Source organism: Macrobrachium nipponense, chromosome 13 (assembly GCF_015104395.2).
Source record: "Macrobrachium nipponense isolate FS-2020 chromosome 13, ASM1510439v2, whole genome shotgun sequence".
In the NCBI taxonomy this organism is placed as follows: Eukaryota; Metazoa; Arthropoda; class Malacostraca; order Decapoda; family Palaemonidae; genus Macrobrachium; species Macrobrachium nipponense.
In genome coordinates, this window is record NC_087206.1 from 88,593,906 (window position 1) to 88,611,980 (window position 18,075).

General features: G+C 37.7%; 1 protein-coding gene across 3 annotated transcripts in view; it reads left to right on the plus strand.

Moving 5' to 3' along the window:
* Window positions 1-18,075, plus strand: part of LOC135225175 (PDZ domain-containing protein 2-like) — an 856,731-nt gene that overhangs the window by 187,511 nt on the left and 651,145 nt on the right. The gene's annotated exons all lie outside the window — the stretch shown is intronic.

The window sequence follows — 18,075 nt, forward strand, 5'->3', positions numbered from 1 at the left end:
AAGGGGGACGCAGAAAATCAGTATACTTTTATAATAATATAATTTGATGAAGGGCCGGGTATCATATGCAATTTCCCCCTTTTCTTGAAAATCATGCCTAGTGTTTTTATCTTACCAATTTTAGCACAAACGCTTCCTCCGTCTGAATGTAGCAAGGACTGTAAAATCATTGCCACCAATTTGACCTTATTTGGCTGTCGTTGACCTTACCTTTTTTATTTTGACCAGCCCTCCAAAATGAGCTTCGGTCACGTGACCCCACCCTGTCCCCCTAGAATGTTCTGTAATCGAGGGAGTCTATGTCATCATGAAACCGCTGCCACACACGATAATTGTTTTCTCTTCTCTTCCCCGAGAGAGAGAGAGAGAGAGAGGGAGCTCTTATCAAGATCGCCTCGTCAAGAGACTCGCTCGTGTTATCTTGATTGGTCCTCCCTCAATTATGGAAGGAATAATCACCCTTCTCTGAAAGCCATTATCAATGGCATTGTTGATTTAAATTCCTCGTGTACCCCCTTGCCTTTATGTCTCCTGATACCAAGAACAGGTTTCTAACGCAAGGCAAAGGCAGTACGCATGCTCGCGCGCACACACACACACACACACACACACACGCACACGCAAAATATGTATATATATATATATATATATATATATATATATATATATATATATATATGTAATAGCCACGATGTCCTCTTAACTTCTCAAATCTTTGCTCTTATTTGGATACGCTTGTCACTATAAACAAAGCCTTGAGATCCAACTTACAAAGGAATATGAAGAAATCATGAAAGAGCAAAGAATTTGAGAAGTTATGAGGACATTGTGGCTATTACAATGATCAGTAAATTCTACACACACACACACACACACACACACACACATACGAGTTTGGTATTGAGCTTTTGACAATGTTGTTTTAGAAGGAGAACCTTCAAAATGTATTACAAAATTTTATTGGCTCGTCACTGAAATTATTTCCATCCCAAAGTAACGGAAAGGAACTCTGTAACACCATTTTTGCATACCACTCTGAAGAATCTAATAGGCTATTTAAGCTGCGATAAATAAATTCAATTTGAATTAGTTTCAAATTTAAAGAGGTCGTTTTTTTCTTTGCGTTTAATTCCTATCCATTTTAGTTAAAAGTTTCACAAACGGCCTTCACAAGTTTCTGTGGCACGGTTGGAAATTGTTATAAGAATTCCTACATCACAGATGATACAAGATAATCGTGAAGAAGAGCTAGGCCTGGACTGGCATGCTGTCTCTTGGGAGATGATAACAGATGCGAGGGAAGGTTCATTCTTGAATGAACGCTTTACGTAAGATCACTAGCAGATCCAGAAAAATTTCAAGGGGGTGGGGCACCAATTTTCATTTTATACATACACATATATATATAAATATATGTATATAAATATGTTTATATATATATATATATATATATATATATATATATATATATATATATATATATACATATATATATGTATAACATATTTCTTCATATCATTCAGTATTTAAGGAGGAATTATGAAATGGACAGCAATCGCCTGTTCTATCATAAAATACCGAATCCATTATTGTTGAGAAATTCACAGTCTCGTGAAGAACAAATTGTAATAAAATCCCCAATTGTATATTAAAATTTATTTCTATGTAAAAAACAAAGACTTTCGATCCTCATCTGTGTAGAATTTAAAATTTAGTCTACTTTTTAACGTCTATACACTGATAAGGAAGACCGTTCAGGTGTTCGAAAGTCTTTGTTTTTTACATAGAAATATATTTTAATCTACAACGAATCTATTATTATTATTATTATTTTTTTTTTTTTTTTATTTTTTTTTTTTTTTTTGGTTTATCACAGTCCTCCAATTCGACTGGGTGGTATTTATAGTGTGGGGTTCCGGGTTGCATCCTGCCTCCTTAGGAGTCCATCACTCTTACTATGTGCGCCGTTTCTAGGATCACACTCTTCTGCATGAGTCCTGGAGCTACTTCAGCCACTAGGTTTTCAAGATTCCTTCTCAGGGATCTTGGGATCGTGCCTAGTGTTCCTATGATTATTGGTACAATTTCCACTGGCATATCCCATATCCTTCTTATTTCTATTTTCAGGTCTTGATACTTTTTTCCCTTTCTCCCTTTCTCTCTCTTCAACTCTGGTGTCCCATGGTATTGCGACATCAATGAGTAATACTCTCTTCTTGATTTTGTCAATCAACGTCACGTCTGGTCTATTTGCACGTATCACCCTATCTGTTCTGATACCATAGTCCCAGAGGATCTTTGCCTGATCGTTTTCTATCACTCCCTCAGGTTGGTGCTCGTACCACTTATTACTGCAAGGTAGCTGGTGTTTCTTGCACAGGCTCCAGTGGAGGGCTTTTGCCACTGAATCATGCCTCTTTTTGTACTGGTTCTGTGCAAGTGCCGGACATTCGCTTGCTATGTGGTTTATGGTTTCATTTTTCGTATTGCACTTCCTACATATGGGAGAGATGTTATTTCCATCTATCGTTCTTTGGATATATCTGGTTCTTAGGACCTGATCTTGTGCCGCTGTTATCATTCCTTCAGTTTCCTTCTTTAGCTCTCCCCTCTGTAGCCATTGCCATGTGTTATCGCTGGCCAGTTCTTTAGTCTGTCTCATGTATTGTCTGTGCATTGGTTTGTTGTGCCATTCCTCTGTTCTGTTTGTCATTCTCCTGTCTCTGTATATTTCTGGGTCTTCGTCTACTTTTATCAGTCCTTCTTCCCATGCTCTCTTTAGCCGCTCGTCTTCACTGGTTTTCAGATATTGCCCCAGTGCTCTGTTTTCGATGTTGACGCAGTCCTCTATGCTTAGTAGTCCTCTACCTCCTTCCTTTCGTGTTATGTATAGTCTGTCCGTATTTGCTCTTGGGTGTAGTGTTTTGTGTATTGTCATATGTTTCCTAGTTTTCTGGTCTATGTTGCGGAGTTCTGCCTTCGTCCATTCCACTATTCCTGCACTGTATCTGATTACTGGCACTGCCCATGTGTTTATGGCTTTTATCATATTTCCGGCGTTGAGTTTTGACTTGAGTATCGCCTTGAGTCTCTGCATATATTCTTTCCTGATTGTGTCCTTCATCTCTTGGTGTTTTATATGACCTCCTTCCATTATTCCCTTGTATTTGTATCCTGTCTCATCTATGTGTTTGATGTTGTTCCCATCTGGTAACTTTATCCCTTCAATTCTCGTTACTTAGCCCTTTTGTATGTTGACTAAGGCACATTTTTCTATTCCAAACTCCATCCTGATGTCCCCAGATACAATCCTTACAGTCTGGATTAGGGTATCTATTTCCTTGATGCTCTTACCATACAGCTTGATGTCGTCCATGAACATCAGATGGTTGATTCTGTTGCCTCTTTTCTTGAGTTGGTAACCAGCATTATTATTATTATTATTATTATTATTATTATTATTATTATTATTATTTCATATACATTAACATTTTTTTTTTACTTTTTCCCTTTTTTATGTTTCATATTTGTATTAGCTTCTAAATCTTCAATATTGTGGTTTTGTCATTAGGGGGGGGAAGGGGGTTCACATGCCCAGATGACCACCACCTCCGACCTGAATCTGCCAGTGGTAAGAATGAAACTCCACACACACAGCCTAAAAATTGTAGGAAGCTTAAAAAGTTCGGTATGAAATCCATATCTTTTTGTGTTATGTTTTCCCATAAGCTCTTTAATGCAAAATATCGTTAATTGATAAAACTGTTACTTTAACTCAGGTTAAACTGAAGGTGGTATGCTTGTATGTTTTAAGAGTCAATCTCTCTCTCTCTCTCTCTCTCTCTCTCTCTCTCTCTCTCTCTCTCTCTCTCTCTCTGAAGTTTAAATCTCCTTAAAAACGAAAGCTTAATTTTGGAAGTAACACTTAAAGGTGGAATACTTTGTAGTATCTCTCTCTCTCTCTCTCTCTCCTCTCTCTCTCTCTCTCTCTCTCTGAAGTTTAAATCTCCTTAAAAAACGAAAGCTTAATTTTGGAAATAACACTTAAAGGTGGAAATACTTGTAGTCTCTCTCTCTCTCTCTCTCTCTCTCTCTCTCTCTCTCTCTCTCTGAAGTTTAAATCTCCTTAAAAACGAAAGCTTAATTTTGGAAATAACACTTAAAGGTGGAATACTTGTAGTCTCTCTCTCTCTCTCTCTCTCTCTCTCTCTCTCTCTCTCTCTCTCTCTCTCTCTCTCTCTGAAGTTTAAATCTCCTTAAAAGCGAAAGCTTAATTTTGTAAATAACACTTAAAAATGGAATACTTTTAGTCTCTCTCTCTCTCTCTCTCTCTCTCTCTCTCTCTCTCTCTCTCTCTCTCTGAAGTTTAAATCTTCTTAAAAACGAAAGCTTAATCTTGTAAATAACACTTAAAGGTGGAATACTTGTTGTCTCTCTCTCTCTCTCTCTCTCTCTCTCTCTCTCTCTCTCTCTCTCTCTCTCTCTCTCTCAAGTTTAAATCTTCTTAAAAACGAAAGCTTAATCTTGTAAATAACACTTAAAGGTGGAATACTTGTAGTCTCTCTCTCTCTCTCTCTCTCTCTCTCTCTCTCTCTCTCTCTCTCTCTCTCTCTCAGATTCACTCAAGCACATTGCTTGCAGAATGTCTAGTCATGGCTACTGGGCATTATTGTTTTTGTTGTTTACATTTTCCTAGTTTCCTTTTATGTGCAATTTTTGTGTTTTTATTAGTTGTTTTTGCCTTTCACGGATCCACCAAGACGGATGTCGGTCGGAGGAATTCACATCCGTCTTTTGGATCATATCCTGAAGGTGCTTTCCTTTGTGCAGGGTTTTAAGTCACTCTTGCATTCTGAGTCTTATTGTCTCCAACGTGAACTTTTGATACTCGCTGATAAAGTGGTTTTGATTTTATGTTGCAGCTTTTTTTTTGATTGAAGGCATTGAACTGAACATAACTCGTCTAAGATTATGAATTTATTTTAGAATTTCATATCATATGCATTTTTTGTAAGAAATAGAATCTTTCTACTACAGAAATGTGATATTTTTATTTGAGAACGAAGTCCTTGGCTGACCATGACTGATTTGCTCTTAAAACTTTATGAAAAGTATATATATTCTTATTAATAAGGTGATTATGACGGGTACAGAATGTTTTTTTATATATGATGGTGCAAATGTTTGGAATGTGTTTATTTTAAAGATATGGTGAAAATGAATGGAATTAAAGTGTAAAATTGAAGTTCACTGCTTCATTGATTTCCGGCAGTCGCCACACTTTATAAGAGAAGAGTAATTGCCCCGAGGAGCCTTTGGTCATTATTTCTCGTGTGTGTGTGTCTGTGTGTGTGTTCAGTAACACGAGATAAACGTCAGTCAGGCCATCCATCAAAACAAATGAGCGTAGCGTCGCGACCAGAGATGTCCTCTCTCGGTTCTTCTTCTCGGGTGATTTGAAGAATCCCCTCTCTCTCTCTCTCTCTCTCTCTCTCTCTCTCTCTCTCTCTCTCTCTCTCTCTCATTTGGGCAATTATTCCTAATAGCGGAGGAGTCGTTTCCTTCGGGGGGTGTAATTTGTAGGACTCGTGTGTTGAAAATAGGCTGGAAATTGGGCGAGTTTTTGCCCGACTCTGTGGCTCTTCTGTCGCTGCATTACCAGAAATCCGGGAGTGAGAGAGGGTTACCCTCCAGGGGTCACCACCCTGTTTGAGTGACACCAAGGTCATTGCAGGGTAGGATTGACCTTAGTGTCCTCGACCCGTAACAATTGCCCCCCAAAAATTTTTGCAACGGAATGGTCATTCCTTCCAGGTACTGCTTCCAGGGTGTTTCCAGGACAGTCGATTCTGCTACTGGCCAGGGAGAAAGTGGATTATCAGTGTTAACTATAATAGATTCAATTCAACCGTGCATTTGACGTCTAGGCTAGTCCCTCACGACGCTCCTGATTGGCTGTTGATAAGCCAATCACAGGGCTGGAAACTCTGTCTCTGGAGAGTTCATATGAGCAGGATGTATGTTCCACCTCTCCTGAAAGACGTATCTCTCATCCTGCCCATGTGAACCCTCTAGAGAGACTGAGAGTTTCCAGCCCTGTGATTGGCTTATCGATAGCCAATCAGGAGCATCGTAAGGGACTGGCCTAGACGTCAAAAACACGGTTGATGTGAATCTACTATAGTAATGTTGATGTTGGTCCCTGGAAATGAATGGGATTCTTCATTCATTTATTTTGAATGAAAATGCACGTATCTCGTAATGAAATTCGTTTTAGCTGTTCTTATAAGTTCCTATGGATAGTGTCTAGACTCTAGAGGAATGCTTTCAACATAGTATATATTGTCCATATGAAAGTGGAATATCTTCCAATTGTAACAGTTCTTGACGGAAGTTTGCATTTTCTTAATTATGTTTTTTTTTAATTCACTAACAAAACTGGAAACCTTCATGAAAACACTTCATATATCGCCAGTGAAGTAAGAAAGGAATAGCATGTAATATGAAAGTGTTTGGTTTTAGCCTTGTATTTATTTCAGAATTATTATTCTTCTAATATGCAATGGACCCCATTATGTCCTATTTGTTTATGAATAAGTTTTGTCTTGGAATTGCCTACTGTTATTAGGGTACTGAGTCATGGCAAGTTGAATAGCATTGACCAGCTCTAATAGTAGCGCCTCAGTGGCGTGGTTGGTTTGGTGTTTGCTTCTCACCTCGGTGGTCGCGGTTTGATTCTCGGCCATTCCATTGAGGAGTGAGAGATGTGTATTTCTGGTGATAGAAGTTCACTCTCGACGTGGTTCGGAAGTCACGTAAAGCCGTTGGTCCCGTTGCTGAATAACCGCTGGTTTCATTCAACGTAAAAACACCATTCAAACAAACAGCTCTAATAGTACCAAGAGGAGAATGGGGAGATTTTCTTGGTGAACCCAGAGGAGATCATAAAGAACTTAATCATAGTGATTTGGAATTTAAAGGAAATTTATATGGAAAACACGACTCTTTTACCCCAGCCAAAGAAAGGCAATGGTTCGTCTCTGTTACAAACAACTGAAGGTCGAAATTCTATGGCATGATAATAAGGTTCCCATACCACAAATAAGCGAAAAGAATATGCCAAAAAAAAAAAAAACGGCAGAACGTTCTGAAAAGAATTGACACTTGTTTGGCAAAATTCAAGACGAAGGCACATTAAGTATTTTACGAGGTTTCTGTAGTATAAGGGGCTGTCGCCAGAAAAAAAGGCTAAACATTTCATTAAGTTTACAACTTTGAAAAATGTGAAGACTTAATTTCTGATATCTGTGACGAGATCACCTTAGGCCGCCTCTTCAAAGGCAGTTTTTGTAATGAAGACGAGTTATGCAGGGTCTTGTCGATATAAGGTTCGTACATCAGGGCAACCATATGGTTATACTTGCAAACATGTTCTAATTCATTTATATTTTTTGCTGGTTTCAAATTAAAATGTTAAAGTCGTCATAGAGTTCGAAATTTTTTTGCAATTTATACATTTTACGAATAACACACACACACACATATATATATAAATATATGTATATATATGTATGTATATATAATATACACATACGTAGTCCAGTAACTTTTGATTATGACGAATTTATTTATTAATTTCATGCAATCCTCTTAGCAGCTGTGTATAGATATAATGAATCAATGTTACTGAGACATCATAAGATGAAGATCACACTTGCTGAAGCATTTGTTAGACTTCTGTACTGGTAAAGAAAGTGGAAGTTACTTAAACCTATCGATAACAATAGGATTTTAGTTTCCCATAATAGGCGCCCTTTTCTACTCTACGATGTAAAAAAGTTCATGCATTCCTTCAAGGACTTTAATTATCAATTGAATAGATTAATTAACATTACCTGATTATTCCTTGATCTCAACAGACCCAAAAATGCAAAAATGAAAGTTAGGATAACCCTTTTTGTGTAAGTGAATTGAGATGTGGGAAGACGCCATTGTGTGGAAACTGTTATACTAGTCAACCATTTGATGTCTATAATTATGACGAGTAAATGTTCCTCATTTGATTTAGAGTATACCCAGTGATTCCTTATGACTAATCTAGCGTTCATTCACTTAAAGAGCATGTGATCAATGACGTAACAAGAGCGAGAAGGATCGTGATTGTTTTGTATGCAAAGAGGTTGTGTATGTGTGTGTGTGTGTGTGTGTGTGTGTGTGTGTGTGTTGCGCGCGCGGAGCCGCTGGAAGATTGACCACGTCCAGTTTTCCTAATGCTTGCTCATGGAAGAAGAGGCGTGAAAAGATGATTGTGCGCATTGCGGTTCTCCGAAGTGGAAAGTCCTTTACGAATGAAGAGGTCAGCAATTAAGCCATAACAAGGGGTCATAAATTCGTGTAATTGAAAACAATTGCAGTGCCACGTGAATTATGCCTCGTTTCATTTCTGAGAATTAGGAGGGGATGCTGCATCTTTGCAGAGGGAAACTCGGTTTGTTGTTGTTTTTATTTTTTGTTTTACGTTCCTCCTCTCTTCGTGGCAAAATCTGATCTGATTTTAGTTCGCGAAATCTTTCTCTTCCTCATGGCAAGGTTTGGGTATGGATGCATACTGAATCTGGGCATCCTTCTCGGATACGAAGATCTGCTTTCAACGGAATGCGCCGAAATAGTCTCTCTTGAGATTTTAACATCATCTATGTCAGATGTTACCAAGATGGGACGTCAGATCCTGGCCCAGATCTGAATTGGGCCATTATGTCGTCTCTCATGATAGTGGCCCAGTTGTTAACGAGATAGCGTCTGATCTTGAGAAGGCAGTTGTGTCATTTCTGTAAGAAGACGGCTTGTCAGGTGTCAGATGGTGGTTGGAGTTTGCGAATGGAGTCCGTTTGGTGTCAGGATCACTATGGTAAGGTTAACCACGATTTCCCCCATGTATCACGTTTCAGGATTCTTTCTTCTTGATGATAAGGTCCTTCGACGTCTGTTGAAACGTGTACAAATATAAACACAAACTTTTGTGTGTGTATATATATATATATATATATATAATTAATACACACACACATATATATATATTTATATATGTATATATATATACTATATATATATATATATATATATATATATATATATATATGTATGTATACACGATTACTGGTAAAAAATGTTCTGTTTCAACAGAATTCCATCTCATTACCTACCTGAAGAGAGACAGCAGTCTCTGAAATATAGTACTTACTTTCTATATTTTTTGGACCTTTTCCTTTTATGCTTTATCAATAAAATATTATATTATATATATAATATAAATATATATAATCTATATCTATATATATATATATATATATTTAATCATATATATATTATGTATAATATAATATAAATATATAATCTTCATTTAATTAATATCTATATATATATATCTAAATATAATATCTATATATATATATCTCTATCTATATATATATCTATATATCTATATATATATCTATCTAGATATATATATATATATGTTATATATATATATACTATATATATATATATTATATATTATGTGTGTGTGTGTATGTATGTATGTATGTCCCATATACATATATTATTAAGGACTTATCTCCACAAAATTGGGAAACTGCTTTTGACTGCAAATCATAACTGATTCACTGTTTTAAAATATACATGTATCAACCTTTTCTACATTTATTGAATTATATATAAAGTTTTTGGATATTATTTTGCAGCATATCATGCTGCAAAATGAATTTTTTAAATTGTTCTTACTTTCTATCCTGCCTTTTATCCTTTGGAAGCCGAGAGACGGACAGGCAGGGCAGACTGTAAAGGTAAAATGTGATTGAAAAGATACTTCCCGTTTGGTTCTCCTTTGCTCGAAGTTTTGCGAGAATGTTTCCCCGCGGTGTTGTTTGTTACCTAAGCAAAGGAGGCTATGGTTTGTTAGGTTTGTCTGCTAGCAAGATTACTTTTAGAAGTTGTGTGCAGATATTTTTGAAATTTTGAACGGAGGAGGGCCTCGTCACTGTAACTTTTTTCTTTAGCGAGAACTAACCAAGTGACAGAACAACAGTAAGTTGATTGCACCAAAACAGTGAAATATTAATTTTTTTGCTTTTTTTTAGTTGTTGCAGATAAGATAAGGTATGCGATCTAAATTGGGACTTTTTATTTATTTTTTTTTTTTATCCCAGTGAATGTCTGTCATTATTTATGCTTTTTTTTTCTCTCGTAGGTTGAAACAGCTGCTTTTTGCATTTTTCAAAAGTTAGAGTGGTTACAATGATCCATTTCGTTAGTGCTATTACCTCAACAATTAATAAAAAAAAATGCATTTAAGATAAAGGTGAGCTTCGGAATGAAGGTCTCGCTTTTAGATTAAGTCAGCCTAATGTCAACACTGGTTCTTACTCCTGGGCAGTCAGTAACAGGAATGAAGGAAATATTTTATAGATTATTTATATTTTTCCGCAAGGAAATCGTGGCTCTTTTTAGCTTATGTTTTCTTTTCTCTTGTTTTGCATCGCTTTAGTCATTTTTCCGTACCTTCGTTCCTTCTTGAGTTTCAACATGTATAGGTAAACAATCTCTTTAAAATTTTGGACCAAGTCATTTTATCCCATCGACGTAAATATGAATGAATTATCTTATTCCTGAAAAGTAAGGTACATACATAATTTCATGCTTCCTTTCTTCCAGGTAAGGGCACTGATGATTAAGCAGTATCTGCCGTCCCTGATTCTGTAAGTAGAATGATGGAATAATAACACTGTTGCATGTATTATGTGATTCACCCCACCATGACACACTATTGCTCGCGGACACCAAACCTCACCTTGCGGAATCAGTGTTTTTCTGCATGATTGATCCTTTCCTCACTCCCCACCTCCTCGCACTCCGCCGTAACTTCGTAAGAAAGGTGTACTGCCCTTGTTCATGGTGTTTATAACCCGTAGCACTAAAGTGGCGCTGTGTTGTAAGAAGACAAAGCACCTGGCTCTATAAATTCGAAAATTTCCTCGGCTAAATGCTTAGATTTTTGTTTATGGGTAGAAGGGTCTTCTGAGGTCAAGTCCCGCTAAGGAGGCTTGGAAGATATTCTCAGTGGTTTTATGTCTGCATCGCGTGAATTTAGCGGCTATCTTTTTCTCTCGCTGTGAAGAAAGCTTTTGATGTTGTACGTTGTATTTTAAGTTCTTGAGTGACCTTTTTAAACGATTCTTAATTAGGCATCAATGTACAGAATTAGATTCTGAATTGAGATGAAATATCACAACTGTGAATGAGATTATATTCTTTTACTTGCGACCTTTGCCTCTGTACAAACTCCGCTCTCTGCTTCTTTTCCAAACTTCGTTTTGTTCTCTCTCAACCGCTTATTCCTCTTTGGGCTCTTCTTCTTTTTTTCTCGCTACAAGTACTATGGTACACTACCAGGTAATTACCAGCCCGGGATATAATACCATCTCGTGTTAACACGGCGAATCCTTCGTTAATGGTGCTTTTACGTGCGTATTCTCTCCGCGTGAGAAACGTCCAAAGTAAATTAAGGCGTGCACGGAGAGTGGCGGAGTCTAGCCATGCGCTGCCTGATTTTAATGCCCTCTTATACAGTCTCCGGCTGGGGTATTATTCATATTGCTTGAGAACCCTCTCGTACAGTCTCAGTACGCAGTCTTGTACAGTCTTTCATTGCTTGAGAACCCTTTGGTACAGTATCTGTATGCATACATTCTTATACAGTCTCCATTGCTTGAGAACCCTGTGGTACAGTATCTGTATACATACAGACTTATACTGTCTCCAGTGCTGAAGAGCCCTTTTATGCAGTCTTCGTATAGTCTTATACAACTTTCTTATACTGTCTACGTTTCAGGAGAGCCTCTCATACAGTGTCTGTATTCAGTCTCATACAGTCTCCATTATTGGGGGACCCTCCTGTAGTCTGTATACAGTCTTATACAGTCTCTGTTTATATTCTTATACTATGTAGTCTCCGGTGCTGGGGGGCACAAGCTACTATAGTAGATTTGCATCAACCGTGCATTTGATCTCTAGGCCCGTCCCTTACGACGCTCCTGATTTGCTGTTGATAAGCCAATCACAGGGCTGGAAACTGGCTTATCAACAGCCAATCAGGAGCGTCGTAGATGTGAATCTACTATAGTAGGCTGCTTGGAAATCTGCGATGGATAGTGGACTGAAAAATTAGTTGTGTGATTGATTTTTTTATCACTCTGGCGTCACAAGGCAGATCATCACTTGCGTGTTGAAAACGCATAGCAATTTCGTATTAAGGCATGCTTATATATTTTGAATGTACGTAACTACTCAGCAATTTAGTGAGCACTTTTTTCCCGTCACTCGGAGCTTATTTGGGATTAATTCTTTTTATTTATATATCTTATTTTAAGTAATAATGAAATAAAATAATGTAGACACAACTGTATTTCCAACTAGCCACAATTAAGAAAATCTGGGACGTATAATAAAGCATGATAAATGTTTAATCATCTTTATTCGATTAATTCCAAGGTGTAATGATTAGCAAGTATTCTCTTGCAATAGGGTTTCACGTTATTCCTTTCTGCAGAGGTGAAAACAATATTCCAAGATGTTCCATTGCATTCTTGTATATTTGGCCGCTAGATTATGCGTATCAATTGCAATATTTTGCAATTTACTTGCAAGACGGCCATTTCCAAACCCATAAGGGATATTGTTTGATTGTTATAAAGAACATTGTAGTATACTTTTTACTACTATTGCTCTATTACTACAAAGAAACTTTATTTTGGAAAAATTACAGCTCATCATTCTCTCTCTCTCTCTCTCTCTCTCTCTCTCTCTCTCTCTCTCTCTCTCTCTCTCTCTCTCGTAGGCAGAGCATATGATTCGACATTATCATTTCATGATCATGTTTCAAAAACGTTAGCAGCATATTGAGTAATCTTTGTTCTTTGCACCTTAATTAGATTTATTTTTCTTTATTGATACACCCTCGACCTATCCAATTTGTAAAGAACCTTTAGACATAGGACCTACAATTTTTTTTTCAGCCAAATAGTAAATGCTGTTAGTTCCAGCTCCTCTCCTTCTGGTACCTCTTCCGTGGGTCGTATAATTATTTGTTTTCAGCCAAATTGTAAATGCTGTTAGTTCCAGCTCCTCTCCTTCTGGTACCTCTTCCGTGGGTCGTATAATTATTTGTTTTCAGCCAAATTGTAAATGCTGTTAGTTCCAGCTCCTCTCCTTCTGGTACCTCTTCCGTGGGTCGTATATTTTTTTTTCAGCCAAATTGTAAATGCTGTTAGTTCAAACTCCTCTCCTTCAGGTACCTCCTCCGTGGGTCGTTTTTCCAAGACCAGGAATCGAGGTAAACAAGAGCATCTCGAGAAGCAAAGATTAGTTATTGAAAGGTTCTCAGGGGAGTCCAGTTATGGATCAACGTTGCCTTCGAGCGAAGATGTGATTTAAAGAGGAGCATGCCCAGGGTTCCTGTGGTGGAAGAAGGGTATATGACGTGGGGAGAGGGTGGGTTGGTGGGAGGGAAGAGTCAAACGCACACGCCATTTTCCCATTAGTGAGTCCGAAGAAGAAGTTTGTGTGTGTATGAAGCATTCATGTAGTTAGTGGACACTCATACATCTTTGGAATGGATGGGGTGTCGAGGTGGTGCGAGATGGCGGTTATAGGACATGCTCTCTCTCTCTCTCTCTCTCTCTCTCTCTCTCTCTCTCTCTCTCTCTGGAGGTTTTGAGGGTATTGGCATTCTTTGCAAGGGGCCTCTTCGATCTTCTCGACAGAATTGTGAGGAGGTTCGCAAGTTGGGGAGATGATGATAATTTCAGGTTGGTTCTTCGTTTTGTTTGTTTATACCCTTCATTTTTTTCGATTATCAAGTAACTTTCTTTATTTCCCTTTTTATATTGTCTCTGGTACAGTCTCTTTTTTTTTTTTTTTTTCCTAGTACAACTTTTGTTTCGTGCCTTAGAGAAGCACCACTCTTGTTGGATTTTCACGTGAGGAAAATTGAGGCTGATTATAGTTTTAAAGCAGCGAAACATATTATAAGTATTTGAATATCAACTCGTATAGCTGTTTCTTCTTCCGTTTCCTAATTTTGTTGCACATCGACATATTGAGGGCCATAGTGTATGAGATGTAAATGTCATAAGCAGGTCCCGAACCCACCCACTTGAGACCTGGGGGAGCAAGGTAGTGGCTACCGATGATTCTAGTAGAGACCCATTCCTATAATAGGTTCACGTCAACGGTGCATCTGATGTCTAGGCCAGTCCCTTACGACGCTCCGGATTGGCTGTTGATAAGCCAATCACAGGGCTGGAAACTCTCAGCCTCTGTCGAGAGTTCACATAGGCATGATGTATGTTCCAACTATTTTGAGGGATACTTTTGAAAGGCATATCCCTCAGGAGAGGTGGAACATCCTGCCTATATGAACTCTCTCTCGAGAGAGAGACTTGAGAGTTTCAGCCCTGTGATCGGCTTTCAACAGTCAATCAGGAGCGTCGTAAGGGACTGGCCTAGACATCAGATGCAACGTTGATGTGAATCTATTATAACTCACAGGGATGGTAAGGTTATGTTGCCATTAATAGTCCGTCAAAGACCCGAACGGGATTCCAGTTGCTTTACCCTACTGTGTCGAATTCATCCTTAAGTAAGATGTTCACTGGGACAGATGTTTTCTGCATTTAATTCTAAATTGCTAACTGACAGAACGTCCTCTGTAAAATGAATGGTTTCCCAAATAAAAGTCATGATTTCTTTTGAGTAAAAAGGAGAAGACACAATTTCCACTCCCAATATAACATATAGTTAGAGAGTTGACTCCAATAAGATGAGTTATGGAACCGAGATGACATCCGCAAGGCTACCCGAAAACTTCTGACTCCTGTCAGAATCAGAAGTGTCACCCGGGCAAAGTAAATTTAGAAAAATACGATACATTTGCCTGAAGTAGATTAGAAAACATCAGAAAATATGTATGCTGTGAAATTATTGATTTTTTTCTTTTGTCATGCAAGGAAAATCCTTGGGGTTTTGTTCACGTGTTTTGAAAAGATAAAAATGTTGTCGTTAGGTGCGGCTTACAAAGATTTTTTTTTTCTAAAGAATGAATCTGCAGTAAGGGAAAAAATAAATAATTCAAGGTGAAAAAACGTATAAATTACTGAAGAATCAGGAGGTTTAACGCAGAAACATTTGATTTCGCAGAAAATACCCCAAGAAAATGTGTGTGTTGTGTACGAGTATGTAGGTTTGTCGTGTGAGTGTATCTGTGTTTTAATAATAATAATAAAAAAAAAACGGGCAAACGAGTATTTATAACTTATGAGCGAGCTGGGTCTGGAGAAGAATGTCCCTAAGGGAATATTCTGAGGTGGCTCCAGGGGCTTATTCAAAGATTACTATTTCGGATGATTCTTAACATGCTGGAAAGTCCTGGATGCTCTGATGACTCGCTAACAGTCATTTCTTGAACGATAACTACAGGGATTAACTGACATATTGTTGATTAAGAAAATTGGTTGGAATGTTATGATTCCTGTGGGTTTACTTTGCGTTCAGTTTAAAAAAAAAATGACGAGCGACTGACTTTGTGAGATTTGAGATATGCTAGTAAATAACAGCGTAATGATTTGGCCGAGATGAGGTACAGCATTCCAAGGCGATATAATGATTGTGTAGTTTACACTTAACAATACAGATAAGGTACTGAACCGCCTACCAGGACCTTCTAACAGTATGCTGAAGACAGCTCATGTCCGCCAAGGTTTTGTAATTATAGAGAATAACGAAACAAAGGAAAATGATGAGGCTATTAAGTATTTGCTGAGATTTGGCAGAGACTGAATGAGGACAAAGCTTTAGGATCAGTTTTGGTCAAGGGAATAGAAAGAATGATAGTTTCTTTTTAAAACGACATCCTCAAGCTATGTTTAGATTACATACCAGTTTTTAAATGACGTTATTCAAGCGGAGAGTCCCTTAAGAGATCGATGAACTGTAAATATTTTTGGATAATTCATTGATTTCATCAAATTTAGGGTGTCGAGATAAGCACTGGGTGGGCACTTTCGGTCGGCCATCCAACTCTTAAGACCGAGAAAAAGGGGAGTTAGAGTGGTTGGACAGCGAGATTAAAATGATCAGTGGATGCAGCCGTGGGGCAAAGGGACGCTGCGAACTCCCTTTACTATTGCCCACAGTGCGCCACATGAACATGAGGTGTACGACGACACTCACACACCCCCTCCCCTGTGGGGAATATATTTGGACGACCCGGACGGGTTTTTATAAAAGAAACAGTTTTCGAAGAGAGAGAGAGAGAGAGAGAGAGAGAGAGAGAGAGAGAGAGAGAGAAGAGAGAGAGAATGCAGATAGTCTTAACAACGTCACGTGACTATAGATTATCCTGACGACTTTCATATCATCATCATTGCATGATACTGTGCAAGACTGCATATCATGAGACCCTCCCCCCCTTCTCTCTCTCTCTCTCTCTCTCTCTCTCTCTCTCTCTCTCTCTCTCTCTCTTCGTGACCAGAAAAAATGAAAAGAGGCCCCCTACCGCCCTTCACCCGTCATCCAGACGTCGACCTCACCCACATTGCATTGCATTTGACCTGACCATCACTCTTCACCCATCTGGACGGCGAGCAGCGACCACGAAAAGAAGTTCGTGCTGCGTCCATGTCAGTCGTTAGCATAGTCTCATTCGTGTGTCAGGTCTGACTTGTAGGAATGGCGTTCAAAATTTCTTTCTTTTTTTATATTTAATTTTTTTCGCGGGGCACTTTTTTTTAATAATTTTTTGAAAATGGAGCCATTCTGAGGTACACTGTTTAAATTTTCACCGTTGAGGGTCTGTTACATAAATAGTACGTGCGCATTTTATATATTATACTATATATGTATATACATGTATGCATATATAATATATGTATGTATGCATGTATACATGAGGCAAGATTCACAATGAAAAACAAGTTGCAAAACGTAGTGTATTAAAAATATATATATATGTGCAAAATGCAAAGCTTTCGTCCAACGATTGTGGACGTGATTACTGATCACTTTATTTTGATTTTGGTGATCAAGTTCACACTCACAGCAGTTGGACGAAAGCTATAATCTTTGCACATTTTGTATATTTTTGATACGCTATGTTTTGCAACTTGCATTTCATTGTGGATCTTGCCTCATATTTCTCAGAAGTACGACGATACCTTTGTTTCATATATATATATATATATTATATATATATATATATCTATATATATATATAGGGAGGGAGAGAGAGAGAGAGAGAGAGAGAGAGAGAGAGAGAGAGAGAGAGAGAGAGAGAGAGAGAGATATTTATATATTTATTTATATAGATATATATATATATATATTTATAAATTTATATATATATATCTATATATACTATATCTATATCTATATATATCTATATATAATATATATATATCTATATATATCTATATATATATCTATATATATATATATATAAATATATATAATATATAATATAAACTCCTTTAACTGACATCCTGCTTAGGTCACTGAACTTTGAAAATATACTTCCACGGTCGAGGTGATGGGCAGCAAACCGCAGATTATCTTAGAGAGAGAGAGAGAGAGAGAGAGAGAGAGAGAGAGAGAGAGAGAGAGAGTTAACCTTTCCCTTGAAAGGTGAATAAGGAAAGATAAGCAACGAGACCAAAAACATTCTTCCTCAACCATATATGCGCCTGTGTAATTTCGTGGTTCTCATCTGCGCATGCGTCACTTACATCTTACGGGTAAATACATGGGGGGAAAACATGGCTATAAAATGCAAGCCTTTTAGGCAAAGCTTTTATCGTGACACAGAGAAATTATGCAAGTGCTCGCGCCTGCTGCCCTGTTTTGTGTGTGTGTAAGTAAAGGGAAAATTTTTAGGGTAAATTCCTAATAGGCTTATACATTCTTCTGTTAAAAGAGTATCTTGTTCCACTTATATTCTCAACGTAAGCAGAAGAAAACTTTTTAATA